Source organism: Arvicola amphibius, chromosome 5, assembly GCF_903992535.2.
Source record: "Arvicola amphibius chromosome 5, mArvAmp1.2, whole genome shotgun sequence".
In the NCBI taxonomy this organism is placed as follows: domain Eukaryota; kingdom Metazoa; phylum Chordata; class Mammalia; order Rodentia; family Cricetidae; genus Arvicola; species Arvicola amphibius.
The window spans coordinates 102,877,141-102,892,153 of record NC_052051.1 but is presented as its reverse complement, the minus strand read 5'-3'; the positions used below and the strand labels follow the sequence as shown (position 1 = coordinate 102,892,153).

General features: G+C 41.4%; 1 protein-coding gene across 1 annotated transcript in view; it reads left to right on the top strand.

Moving 5' to 3' along the window:
* Tpgs2 (tubulin polyglutamylase complex subunit 2) overlaps positions 1–15,013 on the top strand; it is a 65,533-nt gene that overhangs the window by 1,301 nt on the left and 49,219 nt on the right. The window lies entirely within an intron of this gene.

The following is a 15,013-nucleotide window of genomic DNA, read 5'->3' as shown; positions in this document are numbered from 1 at the left end:
CACTGTGTTTAATTATGTGTTTATTTTTGCCATTTTCTATAATATAAATCTGAGACCAGGCCTGATTTACACTAGGAATGTGAGATTTGTTTAATATGTGAAAACTAATGTAATAGAATGTTAGTAGAATAAAGGACAGCACCTACATCATCACTGACTGCCAAAATGGTACTTGAAAAAATCCAGCACCCTTTGACTGAAAAAAAAAAAAAAACTTATAGACTATTCCAGTAATATTGCCACTCCTTTTCAATCCCGTCGCTGGGAAAGGAGTATAATGCTGATCACAAAGTCAGGCTGTGCTACTAATGAGATTTTTTTTCCCCTCAAACTAAACCCAAAAAGGAATTGGAGAATTTTATCATCTTGATAAAGTGCATCTGTGAAAAATCCCATAGCTAACATCATGTTGACAGACTACCTGCTTTACTCGTAAGATCAAGAACAACAACAAAATATGCTAAAAGTTTAGCAAAGCTGGTTCAGGTTTGCTAATGCACTAGGCTCAATTTGTTCCAGCAGAAAGAGATAAAGCAAAATCAACAAAGAAAAAAGTATAGGCATAGAGGTTAAGGAAACCCTGTGGAAGTTTTCATGAGTTCTCTAACTGAAACCACACGGAACATACTTCATTTCCCTAGCAACATGTTTATAACAATGTGTCTGAAATGTAGGTCTGGTGAGCGCTCTTAAACTGTAGAGTCCAAAATTTATTGGGAGTTATTAATTTGGACATCCTTTATCTAGTATGTACCAAGTTCCAATCTCTCAAAAAGAAAAGCTTTTATTTAACACATTTTATCTGCATTAACAATTTGAAGATAGTGAGCCAGGTTCCTTTAACAACGATGGGAACAAACCTCATAGAAACCCAGCTTCTCAGATGTCATCCAAGAGCCAAGCTTACAAAAAGGCCTTTTAAAGGACTGCAATCTTGGGTGTACTGTGCTTGATCTTTTCAATCTTAGAATTTCTACTCAGCATTGTACTAGAGATTTTGGTCAGGAAATTAGGCAGGAAATAAAAGTAAATTATCAGGGGAAATGTAAAGATACCTCTGTTTGCGAATGATATGCCCTTACACATTAACCCTAAGGAATCCACACGTGTGCACACACACATAGCAAAAGGCAATACAAACATGAAATTGGGAAAGCAGCTGTTTACAATCTTACCAAAGGAATAAACTAGAAATATGCAAACAAAGAAGTCCATGACTTTTGCACCGAAATAGTAAATAGGAAATAGGAAAGTTTTTTGAAGGATATTAAGAACAAACTGAGTGAGAAGAAATGTCATCGTTATAGAAGACTAGCTTTTCCCCAGGTAGATCAGCAAATTTAGGAACTGTGGTTGCTATCAAATCTCAACAGCCTCCATTGCAGAAGCTAACAAATTATGCAAAAGTTAATATCTAAATATAAGAGACTAAGAATAACCGAAAGTCTTGGAACAGAAGAACAAAGTTCCTCTTGCACATTCTTTTCTCTTTCTCTTTGAAAATTTGCTATATTGAAGATGACTAAAAGTTTGAGAGATAGTAATACTAATGATTATAAACAATGTGAATAATTTTGCTGCTAATCTCTACACTTGTATGTGATAAAGGATAAATTTTATGTAACATATAGTTACTACATTGAAGATAATTTATTACAAAATTATAGTAATAGTTTTTTAAAGGGATACTGGCATAAAGATAAAAAATACAGATCAATGGTATGCAATTGAAACTCAAAAACTAGCTGTCATGTTTAAGCTTTATTTTTTGTTTTATTTTATTTTACTTTTTTCAAAAACCAAAACTATCTTTTTTCATTTTATATACCAATCCCAGTTCCCTTCCTTCCTCCCATTCCTTCCACATCCCCTCCACATCTCCCCTCCACCCCCCACATCCCTCATCCACTCCTCAGAGAGGATAAGGCACCAAGGCCCTCCCTACTATATCTAGGCCGAGCAAGGTATCCATCCAAAGAGAATGGGTTCCAAAAAACCAGTACAAGCATTAGGGATAAATCCAGGTGCCACTGCCAGTGGCCTCACAGTCTGCTCCAGCCATACAACTGTCACCCACATTCAGAAGTCCTAGTTTGATCCTAGGTTGGTTCCTCCCTGTCCAGCCGGAGTTGATCAGCTCCCATTAGCTCAGGTAAGCTGTTAGTGGGTATCCCCATCATGGTCTTCACCTCTTTACTCATATTCTCACTCCTCCCTCTCTTCTACTGGATTTTAGGAGCTCAGCCCAGTACTCCCTTGTGGGTCTCTGCCTCTGTTTCCATCAGTTGCTGGATGAAGGTTCTATAGTGACATTTAATATAGTCTTCTATTTGACTACAAGACAAGGCCAATTCAGGCACCCTCTTCACTATTGCTTAGGGTGTTAGCTGGGGTCATGCTTGTTTTTTCTCTAGTGCCAGGTTTCTTGCTATCCCCATAATGGCTCCCTCAATCAAGATATCTCTTTCCTTGTTCTCCTCTGTCCTTCCCCCATCTCAACTATCCCTTTTCCTCAAGTTCTCTTCTCCCCTCCATTTTCCCCCTCCTCTCTCCTTCCCCTTAAACCCTCTCTTCTTGCCCCACTCCCATGTGAGGAGATCTGCTCTATTTCGCCTTCCCAGGGGGATCTATATATGTTTCTCTTAGGGTTCATCTTGTTACTTAGCTTCTCTAAGGCCATGGACTATGTATGGTTCCTTATCCTTTTTTTTACAGCTAGTATCCACTTATGAGTGAGTATATACCATGTTCATCATTCTGGGTCTGGTTACCTCACCGAATGTTTTTTTTTCTAGTTCCATTCATTTGCATGCAAATTTCAAGATGTCATTGTTTTTACTGCTGAGTAGTACTCCATTGTGTAAATGTGCCACATTTTCTTTATCCATTCTTCAGTTGAGGGGCATCTAGGTTGTTTGAGAGCTCTGGCTATTAAGAATAATATTGCTATGAACATAGTTGAACAAATGTCCTTGTAGTATGATTGAGCATCCTTTGGGTATATGCCCAAGAGTGGTATTGCTGGGTCCTGAGGTAGGTTGATTCCCAGTTTTCTGAGAAACTACCATACTGATTTCCAAAGTGGTTATACAAGTTTGCATTCCCACCAGCAATAGCTAAGTAGTCCCCTTACTCCACATCCCCGCTCCATCATAAGCTATCATTGGTGTTTTTGATCTTAGCCATTCTGATATAAGATGGTATCTCAGAGTTGTTTTGATTTGCAATTCTCTGATGGCTAAGGATGTTGAACATTTCCTTAAGTGTCTTTCTGCCATTTGAGATTCTTCTGTTGAGAATTCTCTGTTTAGAGCTGTATACCATTTTTAACTGGATTATTCAGAATCTTGATGTCTAATTCCTTGAGTTTTTATATATTTTGGAGATCAGTCCTCTGTCTGATGTGAGGTTGATGAAGATCTTTTTTCCATTCAGTAGGCTGCCTTTTTGTTTTATTGACTGTGTCCTTTGCTTTACAGAAGCTTCTCAGTTTCAGGAGGTCCCATTTATTTATTTTTGTTCTCAGTGTCTGTGCTACTGGTGTTATATTTAGGAAATGGTCTCCTGTACCCTTGCATTGAAAGCTACTTTCTACTTTCTCTTCTGTCAGGTTCAGTGTGATTTGTATTGAGGTATTTAATCCATTTGGACTTGAGTTTTGTACATTGGGATAGATATAGATTTATTTTCATTCTTCTACATGTTGACATCTAGTTATGCAGCACCATTTGTTGAAAATTCTTTCTTTTTTCCATTGTATAATTTTAGCTTCTTTTCCAAAAATCAGGTGTTCATAGTTGTATGGGTTAATATCTGGGTCTTTGATTCGATTCCATTGTCAACCTGTCTGATTTTATGGCAATGCCAATATGTTTTCATTACTATTGCTCTATAATAGAGATTGATGTCAGGGATGGTGATGCCTCCAGAAGTTCCTTTATTGTACAGGATTGTTTTGGCTATCCTGGGTTTTTTGTTTTTCCATATGAAGCTGATTATACTTCTCTTTATTTATCCATAAGAAAGAAAATCATTTACAACAAATATTTGTTTTCAGAATTGTTCTGAGTATTATTGGTAGTAATGTAAATTTAAAACAACTGAAATATCCAGCTAATGAATGGATGTAAAAAAAAATGTGTAATCATTCATACATTAGAAAAAACTGTTTAATTGGAAATAGATTTTTTTCTTACATAATGTATCCTGATTATAGTTTCTCCTTTCTCACTCCTCTCAGTTCCTCCCCACCTCCATCTGATACAGATCCACTCCTTTTCTGTCTTTCATTAGAAAACAAACAGGCTTCTAAGGTATAATAACATACAACTAAAATATATAAGATAGAATAAAACTATCACATCATAATTGGACAACACTAACAAACAGAAGGAAAGAGCCCAAGAGAATACACAGAATCAGACACCAATTGTTCACACACTAAGGAGTCCTATAAAAACAATAAACTGGGAGCCATAATATATACACCTGGTGTGAACTTTTGCAGGTTCTGTGCAAGCTGCCTCAGTCTCTGAGTTCCTGTGAGCTTTAATCATAGTAATTTAGAAGGCTTCATTTTCTTGGTATTCTTCATCCCCTCTGGCTCTAACACTCTTTCTTCCTCCTCTTCAGTTGGGTTCTCTGAGCTCTGAGTGGAGGGATTTGATGTGGACATTCCATCTAGGGTTTAGTATTCCAAAGTCTCTCACTCTGTATAATGTTTGATTGTGGGTATTGTATTTGTTCCCATCTGCTGCAGGAGGAAGCTTCTCTGATGATTGCTGAGCAAGGCATTGACTAATGAGTATAGCAGAATGTAATTAGGAGTTATTTTATTGCTAAGGTTTTTTGGTTGTTTTGTTTTTGTTTTGTTTTAGAAATGATTGTCTAAATATATAAAAATATTTGGTTTTATCCTAGGTCCCCGGGCCATCTAGTCTCAGGTTCTTGGTCTGCCAACTAGTGTCAGGATGGGTTCTATTTTGTGGAAAAGGACTCAGATCAAATCAGATATTTGTTGGTTACTCCTACAAGCTCTGTGCCACCATTGCCCTAGCATATCTCGCAGGCTGGACACCATTGTAGATCAAAGGGTTTGTGGATGGGTTGGTGTTTAGGTATCTCTTCTGGTAGTGTACAGAATACCTTCCTGTACCAAATACACAATCACATAGAAGTGAAGGTTCTGTTCAGGCACCAGTTCGATTTCACTATGTTCAGTGAGTGTTGGTGTTGTCTTCAACAATGTAACCTTGACATTAGTTTCTAGAGAGCAGTTTATAGTCTTGGCAACTGCCTAGGTTCCCACAACACCCCTTTGGCCAAGAACTCAAAGTTGTGATACAAATCTCAGTACTGGAAGCTTCACTTGATGACAAGAGTTGTATGGTTGGGGCTCTATCTCCTCCATTATTTGGCAGTTTAGTTTAGCTCACCATATATGTGTATATTTTAGGAAGTTTCTACTATGGGGTAAAAGGGCCAGCCAAAGAATCCCACCTTGACCCTGAAACCAGAGCCAGTTTAAAAAAAAAAAAAGCACACACCTTGGCCCTGGAACCAGAGCCAGTGAAAGAAACACACACTGGCCCTGAAACCAGAGCCAAATCTGCCCCTGACCAACTGAACACAAAACCAACCAATCCCTGAGCAGGAAAACCAACCAATCCCTGAGCAGAAAACTAACCAATCCCCAAGCAAAGAGTCTAGCCAATCTGAGCTTGTCTAAGCTCAAAGGGATCGAAATCTGATCAATTCCCTCCCTGAAAATCTTCTCCCTGGAAAGATTCTACCCCTAAGAAGGCCTATATAAGCCCCTCTGCTGTTCGTTTGGCAGCTGTCCTTCTCCACCCTGGCAGAGGCAGCCACTCTCCTGGATTCCTCCTTCCCAAATAAATCTGAAAAAAAAGTTTTGTGTAAAAATATTTCACTGGAACAGAGCAGAGTTTCTGCTGGGAAGCTCCCTTAGGGGAGCAGAGCAGAAGAAGAAATGGATACCTCTGTTAGGGAGCTCTCTTAAGAGAGCAGAGCAGTAGTAAGTAACCACTTCCACTGGACTCCAGCTTCAGGTATAGCCTGACTTCCTGTCAAGTCAGGATACTTTTCTCCTCACAGTGGTAGATATCCAGGATACCTCCCTTCACAACTATAGGTATAGCCTGACTTACCAACAAGTCAGGATACCTTTTCCTCTGGAGCCTTAACACTTGTATTTTGGTGCCAAAACCCAGTATAGACTACCTTGGTACCTGTGCTCTCCCCCTGCGGTCTGAGCCACACTGGACCCTATCCCTTATCTCCAGTCCATCTGCAATGGACTCACCTTCTGGCTCACTGATCACTCAGCATTCCATCCAACAGCATCATGTAAGTGAGTTACCCCTTTGGTCATTGTAAACATTTCCCTGAGTCTGAGGAAGTGACCTTTGAGTGTTCATCACCCCTCTAGTACTCTTAGACACGGATATACCACCTGTTACAGTATTTAAGGCTATGGCTGGCCCTCTTTACCTAACCATACTCCCCCACCCTTGGAACTGTAATCAATCAGGTGGTGTCCTTAGGCCCGACTGGGTTATTGCATCCCTTCCTGTCCTCTCCTCCTGTCTTTCCCTGGAGCTGCCCATAATACCACAGCTCCTCTAGGCCGTCATGGCTTTTGTGACTCCTGTTTCCAGCTCTTTCCTGTGGATGAGGCTCTTCCTCTAGAGCTTGGTTTTCTCTCTGTGCTGGTTTAGCCAGGTTAAGCTTGATCCCTGTTGAGTGTGATGATGACCCTCTGAATGGCTTGGTACTTGTTTGGTCCCCCTTGAGTCCAGCAGATGCCTGCAACTACAGGTTGCAGTGACCTTTTCCATCACCTCTCTTATCCATGGGAGCTCAGCATTCCATACCCTCCCACTTGGAATGCCTCTTAGATAAACCTTAAACCTCTACACCTTGCACCTGATTTGAAAGGCCCTAAACTTACTCGCTTTTGCAATAAAATTTGACCTCAATATCTGTCACATAACCAATCAAAATGGTCACATAAAAGCACTTTAGTTATTTGGGACCTTTGCAACTACTGTGAAAAATCGGGGAAATGGAAAGAGACTATCTATGTTAAAGATTTCTCTTGCCTTATTTCTGTGCCTCCTGTTCCCCCACGCAGCTCCTGCTAGCTATAAAGTCAGAACAGGGTAAAGAATCTATTACCTTCGATCCACCTAATGAGCTTCTCCCACATGGACCAAAGCCCACATCTTCTCTTCTGATTCCTTCAGTTTCCCTCTTTCCTTCCTCAGTGACAAGTCATCCAGGTCAACTCTCAATAACACCCACTTTCAGGCCATCAAAATAGCCCCTAGTCATCCTGCGACCTCCTGTACCTCCCCAATCTAAACCAACTCCAGTTCTCCTTTGGAAGAGGCGAATGATTTAGTCAGGGTAAATGTTCCTTTCTCCTTATCTGAACTCTCTCAAATAGAAAAAAGATTAAGGCCCTATACTGCCACTTCTTCCACTTTTATTAACGATTTTCAGTATATTATCTAATCCTATGACCTTAACCTTTCACAATGTTTATATGATTTTTGCCAAGTCTTCCAGAAGTGCACAAATGAGTCTGGGATTAGGATAGGGCCCATGCAGACAAACTCCATCAAATCACTAACACCTACCCAGTTAGGTAGTTCCTGATAGCGACTCTGAATGGGATTATAATACCCCAGGGGATATCCTAGCTAAGAATCGATTTATAACTTGCCTCCTAGCTGGTCTCCACTTAAAGCAGTAAATTATTAAAAGGGTCTATAAGGTCATCCTGGAAAGACATAAAAACCCTCTTGCAATAAGCCAGTTTGCATCCCGGGTCTCCAGATGGGAAACAACTCCTTATGACCTACTTCTCCCAGAGTTTCTCTGATATTAGGGCCAAACTGATATCTGAACTCAACGTCTAGAGAAAGGACCTCCACATACAGTCTTAGCTATGGTCTTCAAGGTATACCATGGGAGAGATGAAAAAGCCCCCAAACAAAAAATACCTGATGCTGGCTAAGGCCTTTCAGCTGGCAGCTGCCCGTCCCCCCAAATCTTTTTTTTTTCTCATGGTTTATTTTTTTTTTATATTTAAAAATTTCCATCTCCTTCCCTCCTCCTCCCCCCTCCCTCCACTCCTCCTCCCCCTTCCCTCCCCTCCTTCTCCACCTTCCCTCCCCTTCCCTCCACCCATACCTCCCCTCCTTCCCTCTCAAGGCCAAGGAGCCATCAGGGTTCCCCACTCTATGCTAAGTCCAAGGTCCTCCCAACTCCCCCCAGGTCCAGGAAGGTGATCGACCAAGCTGAGAAGGCTCCCACAGAGCCCGTCCATGCAGAAGAATCAGAGCCCAGCGCCGTTGTCCTTTGCTTCTCAGTCAGCCCCTGCTGTTGGCCACATTCAGAGAGACGGGTTTGGTCGCATGATCCATCAGTCCCATTCCAACTGGAGTTGGTGATCTCCCTTTAGTTCTGTCCCACCGTCTCCATGAGTGAACGCACCCCTCACGTTCCTGACTTTCTCCCTCATGTTCTCGCTCCTTCTGCTCCTCATCAGGACCTTGGGAGCTCAGTCCAGAGCTCCAATGTGGGGCTCAGTCACCTTCCCCATCTGTCGCCAGCTGGAGGTTCCCTCACAGTCCTGACTTTCTTTCTCATGTTCTCTCTCCTTCTGCTCCTCATCAGGACCTTGGGAGCTCAGTCCGGTGCTCCAATGTGGGGCTCTGTCATTTTCTTCATCTATCGTCAGGTGGAGGTTCTATGGTGATATGCAAGAAATTCATCAGTATGGCTATAGGAACTGGCCTTTTCAGGCTCCCTCTCCTCAGCTGCCCAAGGAACTAACTGGGGGCGTCTCCCTGGAAACCTGGGAACCCCTCTAGGGTCAAGTCTCTTGACAACCCTCAGGTAGCTCCTTAAATTAAGATATATGCTTCCCTGCTCCCATATCCACCCTTCCTATATCCCAAGCACCCCATTCCTCCGAGCTCCCCCCATTCTCTCCTTCACACTTTTCTCTCCCCATCTTCCCTTGGCCCAGTCTCGCCCAACCCTCAAGTTCCCAATTTTGCCTGGCGATCATGTCTACTTCCAATATCCAGGAGGATTACTATATCTTTTTTGGGGAGTTCACCTTCTTATTATCTTCTCAAGGATCCCAAATTTATAGGCTCGATGTCCTTTAATTATGGCTAGAAACCGATTATGAGTGAGTACATCCCATGTTCATCTTTTTGGGTCTGGGTTACCTCACTCAGAATAGTGTTTTCTATTTCCATCCATTTGCCTGCAAAATTCAAGATGTCATTGTTTTTTACCGCTGAGTAGTATTCTAGCATGTATATATTCCACAGTTTCTTCATCCATTCTTCCACTGAAGGGCATCTAGGTTGTTTCCAGGATCTGGCTATTACAAATAATGCTGCTATGAACATAGATGAGCATATGCTTTTGTTGTATGATTGGGCATCTCTTGGGTAGATTCCCAATAGTGGAATTGCTGGGTCCTGGGGTAGGTTGATCCCGAATTTCCTGAGAAACCGCCACACTGCTTTCCAAAGTGGTTGCACAAGTGTGCATTCCCACCAGCAATGGATGAGTGTACCCCTTACCCCACAACCTCTCCAGCAAAGGTTATCATTGGTGTTTTGGATTTTAGCCAATCTGACAGGTGTAATATGATATCTCAAAGTTGTTTTGATTTGCATTTCCCTGATAGCTAGGGAGGTTGAGCATGACCTTAAGTGTCTTTTGGCCATTCGAACTTCTTCTGTTGAGAATTCCCTGTTCAGTTCAGCGCCCCATTTTTTAATTGGGTTAATTGGCATTTTACCGTCTAGTCTCTTGAGTTCCTTATATATTTTAGAGATCAGACCATTGTCAGTTGCAGGGTTGGTGAAGATCTTTTCCCAGTCAGTAGGCTGCCTTTGTGTCTTAGTGACAATGTCCTTTGCTTTACAGAAGCTGCTCAACTTCAGGAGGTCCCATTTATTCAATGTTGCCCTTAATGTCTGTACAGCTGGGGTTATGCGCAGGAAACGGTTCCCTGTGCCCATTTGTTGTAGAGTACTTCCCACTTTCTCCTCTATCAAGCTCAATGTGTTCAGATTAATATTGAGGTCTTTAATCCATTTGGACTTGAGTTTTGTGCATGGTGATAGATATGGATCTACTTTCATTCTTCTACAGGTTGACATCCAGTTATGCCAGCACCATTTGTTGAAGATGCCCTCTTTTTTCCATTGTGTACTTTTGGCTCCTTTATCAAAAATCAGGTGTTCGTAGGTTTGTGGTTTAAGATCCGGGTCTTCTATACGATTCCATTGGTCAACTTCTCTGTTTTTATGCCAATACCAAGCTGTTTTCAATACTGTAGCTCTGTAATAGAGTTTGAAGTCAGGGATGGTAATGCCTCCAGAAGTACCTTTATTGTATAAGACTTTTTTGGCTATCCTGGGTTTCTTGTTTTTCCATATAAAGTTGATTATTGTCCTCTCAATCTCTGTGAAGAATTTTAATGGGACCTTGATTGGGATTGCAATGAATCTATAGATTGCTTTTGGTAGAATTGCCATTTTTACTATGTTGATCCTCCCAATCCACGAGCAGGGGAGATCCTTCCATTTTCTGGTATCCTCTTCAATTTCTTTCTTCAAAGACTTAAAGTTCTTGTCAAATAAATCCTTCACTTCCTTGGTTAGAGATACTCCCAGATATCTTATGCTATTTGTGGCTATTGTGAAAGGTGATACTTCTCTGATTTCCCTCTCTGCTTCCTTATCCTTTGTGTATAGGAGGGCGACTGATTTTTTGGAGTTGATCTTGTAACCTGCCACGTTACTGAAGGAGTTTATCAGCTGTAGGAGTTCTTTGGTGGAGTTTTTGGGGTCGCTTATGTATACTATCATATCATCTGCAAATAATGAAAGTTTAACTTCTTCCTTTCCAAATTGAATCCCCTTGATTCCCTTATGTTGTCTTATTGCTATTGCTAGAACTTCAAGCACTATATTGAAGAGATAAGGAGAGAGTGGACAGCCTTGTCGTGTTCCTGAATTTAGTGGGATAGCCTTGAGTTTCTCTCCGTTTAATTTGATGTTAGCTGTCGGCTTGCTGTAAATAGCTTTTATTATATTTAGGAATGACCCTTGTATCCCTAATCTCTCCACAACTTTTATCATAAAAGGGTGCTGAATTTTGTCAAATGCTTTTTCAGCATCTAATGAGATGACCATATGGTTTTTTTCCTTCAGTTTATTTATATGATGGATTACATTGATAGATTTTCGTATGTTGAACCAGCCCTGCATCTCTGGGATGAAGCCTACTTGATCGTAGTGGATAATTTTTCTAATGTGTTCTTGGATTCGGTTTGCCAGTATTTTATTGAGAATTTTTGCGTCAATGTTCATGAGTGAGATTGGCCTGTAATTCTCTTTCTTGGTTGAGTCTTTGTGTGGTTTAGGTATCAGGGTAACTGTAGCTTCATAGAAGGAATTTGGCAGTGACTGTTGTGTTTCTATATTATGAAATACCTTAAGGAGTATAGGTATTAGGTCTTCTTGGAAGTTCTGGTAGAACTCCGCATTGAAACCATCTGGTCCTGGGCTCTTTTTGGTAGGGAGGTTTCTGATAACAGTTTCTAATTCTTCGCGACTGACAGGACGATTTAGAGCATTTACCTGGTCCTGGTTTAACTTTGGTATATGGTATTTATCTAAAAAACTGTCCATTTCTTTTACATTTTCCAATTTTGTGGCATACAGGCTTTTGTAGTAAGATCTAATGATTCTCTGAATTTCCTCTGTGTCTGTGGTTATGTCCCCCTTTTCATTTCTGATCTTATTAATTTGCGTGTTCTCCCTCTGCCGTTTGATTAGTTTGGCTAAGGGTTTGTCAATCTTGTTGATTTTCTCCAAGAACCAGCTTCTTGTTTCATTGATTCTTTGGATTGTTTTCTGTGTTTCTATTTTGTTGATTTCTGCCCTCAGTTTGATTATTTCCAGTCTTCTACTTCTCCTAGGTGAGTCTGCTTCTTTTTTTCCCAGAGCTTTCAGGTGTGCTGTTAAGTCACCAATGAGTGCTTTCTCCGTTTTGTTTAAGTGGGCACTTAGTGCTATGAATTTTCCTCTTAGCACTGCTTTCATTGTGTCCCATAGGTTTGAGTATGTTGTGTCTTTGTTTTCATTAAATTCAAGAAAGACTTTAATTTCTTTCTTTATTTCTTCTTTGACCCAGGTGTGGTTCAGTAGTTGACTGTTCAGTTTCCATGAGTTTGTGGGCTTTCTGGGGGTAGCATTGTTGTTGAATTCTAATTTTAATCCATGGTGATCCGATAAGACACAGGTGGTTACTAATATTTTTTTGTAACTGTGGAAGTTTGCTTTGTTACCAAGTATATGGTCAATTTTCGAAAAGGTTCCATGAGCCGCAGAGAAGAAGGTATATTCTTTCCTATTTGGGTGGAATGTTCTATAGATGTCTGTTAAGTCCATTTGGTTCATTACCTCCATTAAGTCTTTCAATTCTCTGTTAGGTTTCTGTCTGCTTGACCTGTCCATTGGTGAGAGAGGAGTGTTGAAGTCTCCAACTATTAGTGTGTGTGGTTTGATGGCTGCCTTGAGTTCTAGAAGTGTTTCTTTTACATAAGTGGAAGCTTTTATATTAGGGGCATAGATATTCAGGATTGAGACTTCATTCTGATGGATTTTTCCTGTTATGAGTATAAAGTGTCCCTTTCCATCTCTTCTGATTGATTTTAGTTTGAAGTCAATTTTGTTGGAAATTAGTATGGCCACACCCGCTTGTTTCTTAGGGCCATTTGCTTGATAAACCTTTTCCCAACCCTTTACTCTGAGGAGGTGTCTGTCTTTGTGGTTGAGGTGTGTTTCTTGTAAACAGCAAAATGTTGGATTCTGTTTTCGTATCCAGTCTCTTAGCCTGTGCCTTTTTATAGGTGAATTGAGTCCATTGATATTAAGTGATATTAATGACCAGTGGTTGTTAACTTCAGTCATTTTTAGTAGTAGAGTTTGTGCGTTTCCCTTCTTCTAGTTGTGCTGGTGAAGGGTCGCTAGATGCCTGAGTTATTGTGGGTGTTGTTGGACTCCTTGGTTTGTGATTTTCCTTCTATTACTTTCTGCAAGGCTGGATTTGTGGCTGCGTATTGTTTAAATCTGTTTTTGTCCTGGAATATCTTGTTTTCTCCATCAATGGTGAATGTAAGCTTTGCTGGGTATAGTAGTCTAGGCTTGCATCCATGTTCCCTTAGTGTCTGTAGCACATGTATCGAAGCTCTTCTGGCTTTCATGGTTTCCATTGAGAAATCAGGTGTAATTCTGATAGGTTTCCCTTTATATGTTATTTGACCTTTTTCCTTTGCAGCTCTTAATATCTGTTCTTTATTCTGTATGTTTTGTGTTTTGATTATTATATGGCGTGGGGATGCTTTCTTTTGATCCAGTCTATTTGGTGTTCTGTAGGCTTCTTGTACCTTCATAGGAACATCCTTCTTTAGGTTGGGGAAGTTTTCTTCTATAATTTTGTTGAATATGTTTTCTGGGCCTTTGAGTTGTAATTCTTCTCCTTCTTCTACCCCAATTATTCTTAGGTTTGGTCTTTTCATGGTGTCCCAGATTTCCTGAATGTTTTGTGTTAAGAATTTGTTAGATTTGTTTAGTTCTTTAATCTGTGAGTTTATTTCCTCTATAGTATCTTCAGAGTCCGAGATTCTTTCTTCCATCTCTTGTATACGGTTGGAAATACTTGTCTCTGAAGTTTCTGTTCGTTTACTCAGAGTTTCCATTTCCAGTCGTCCCTCAGATTGTGTTTTCTTCAATACCTCCATTTCATTTATCAGGTCTTGTACTGTTTCCCTTACCTGTTTGATTGCTTTTTCTTGTTTTTCTTGTTTTTCTTGTTTTTCTTGGGTATCTTTGAGAGATTTATTTATTTTGTCTACCTTTTTGTTTGTCATCTCCATTTCTTTATGGCAGTTTTTTACCTCCTGTTTAAGGTCCTCTATTATTTTCATAAAGTACTGTTTAAGGTCGGATTCTTCTATATCTTCTGGGGTAGGGTGTTCAATTCTTGTTGTTTCGGGATGTCTGGATTGTGGTGATGTCATGTTGCCTTTCATGTTGTTGGAGGAGCTCCTGCATTGGCGCCTGCCCATCTCTTCCTTCAAAAGGAGCCCGGAGGCGTTTGGTGTCCTAGACCAATCTTTGCTGTGACTGAAACTGGTTGGATCTCCCCAGTGTCAGAGGAGGACCTATTCCTTGCGTCACAATCTGAAGAAGCCCGCACTCCCTTGCAGGAATCCCCAGACCTGCCTGGAGGCCAGAGTCTGATTCCTCTGGGTGGATGGCCTTAGAACAGGAGCAGGACACCAGTTCAGGTGGAACTGAACTGGTGGAATACCACACAGCGAACCTGGCAGCACAATCTGAAGGAGCCCGCACCCCTCCGCAGGAATCCTCAGACCTGCCTGGAGGCCAGAGTCTGACCCCTTTGGGTGGATGGCCTTAGAACTGGAGCAGGATACCTGAGAACACTAGGGAAAGCTTGGGAGACACAGGGACGGGAGAAACAGACCCAAGCCTGCAGAGGGAAGTGTGGGTAGGGGGTCTGTGCTCTCTTCCAGGGCCGGATGCCCCAGGGTCCGCATTCACTCACCAGTTCAGATGGAATGTCAGTGCACAGGGTCAGGGATTCCAGGCAGCCCAGGGTCGCAGCCCAGACAAAAGGGCCAAGGTGGGGGCAGGGCGGGATGGAATACCACACAGCGAACCTGGCAGCACAATCTGAAGGAGCCCGCACCCCTCCGCAGGAATCCTCAGACCTGCCTGGAGGCCAGAGTCTGACCCCTTTGGGTGGATGGCCTTAGAACTGGAGCAGGACACCTGAGAACAACTAAGAAAATATCACTGGTGCTACTGTGTTGAGAGGTCAGCGAGATATGAAAGTGCATCTCCAGAAGTCGTCATCAGGACTGCAG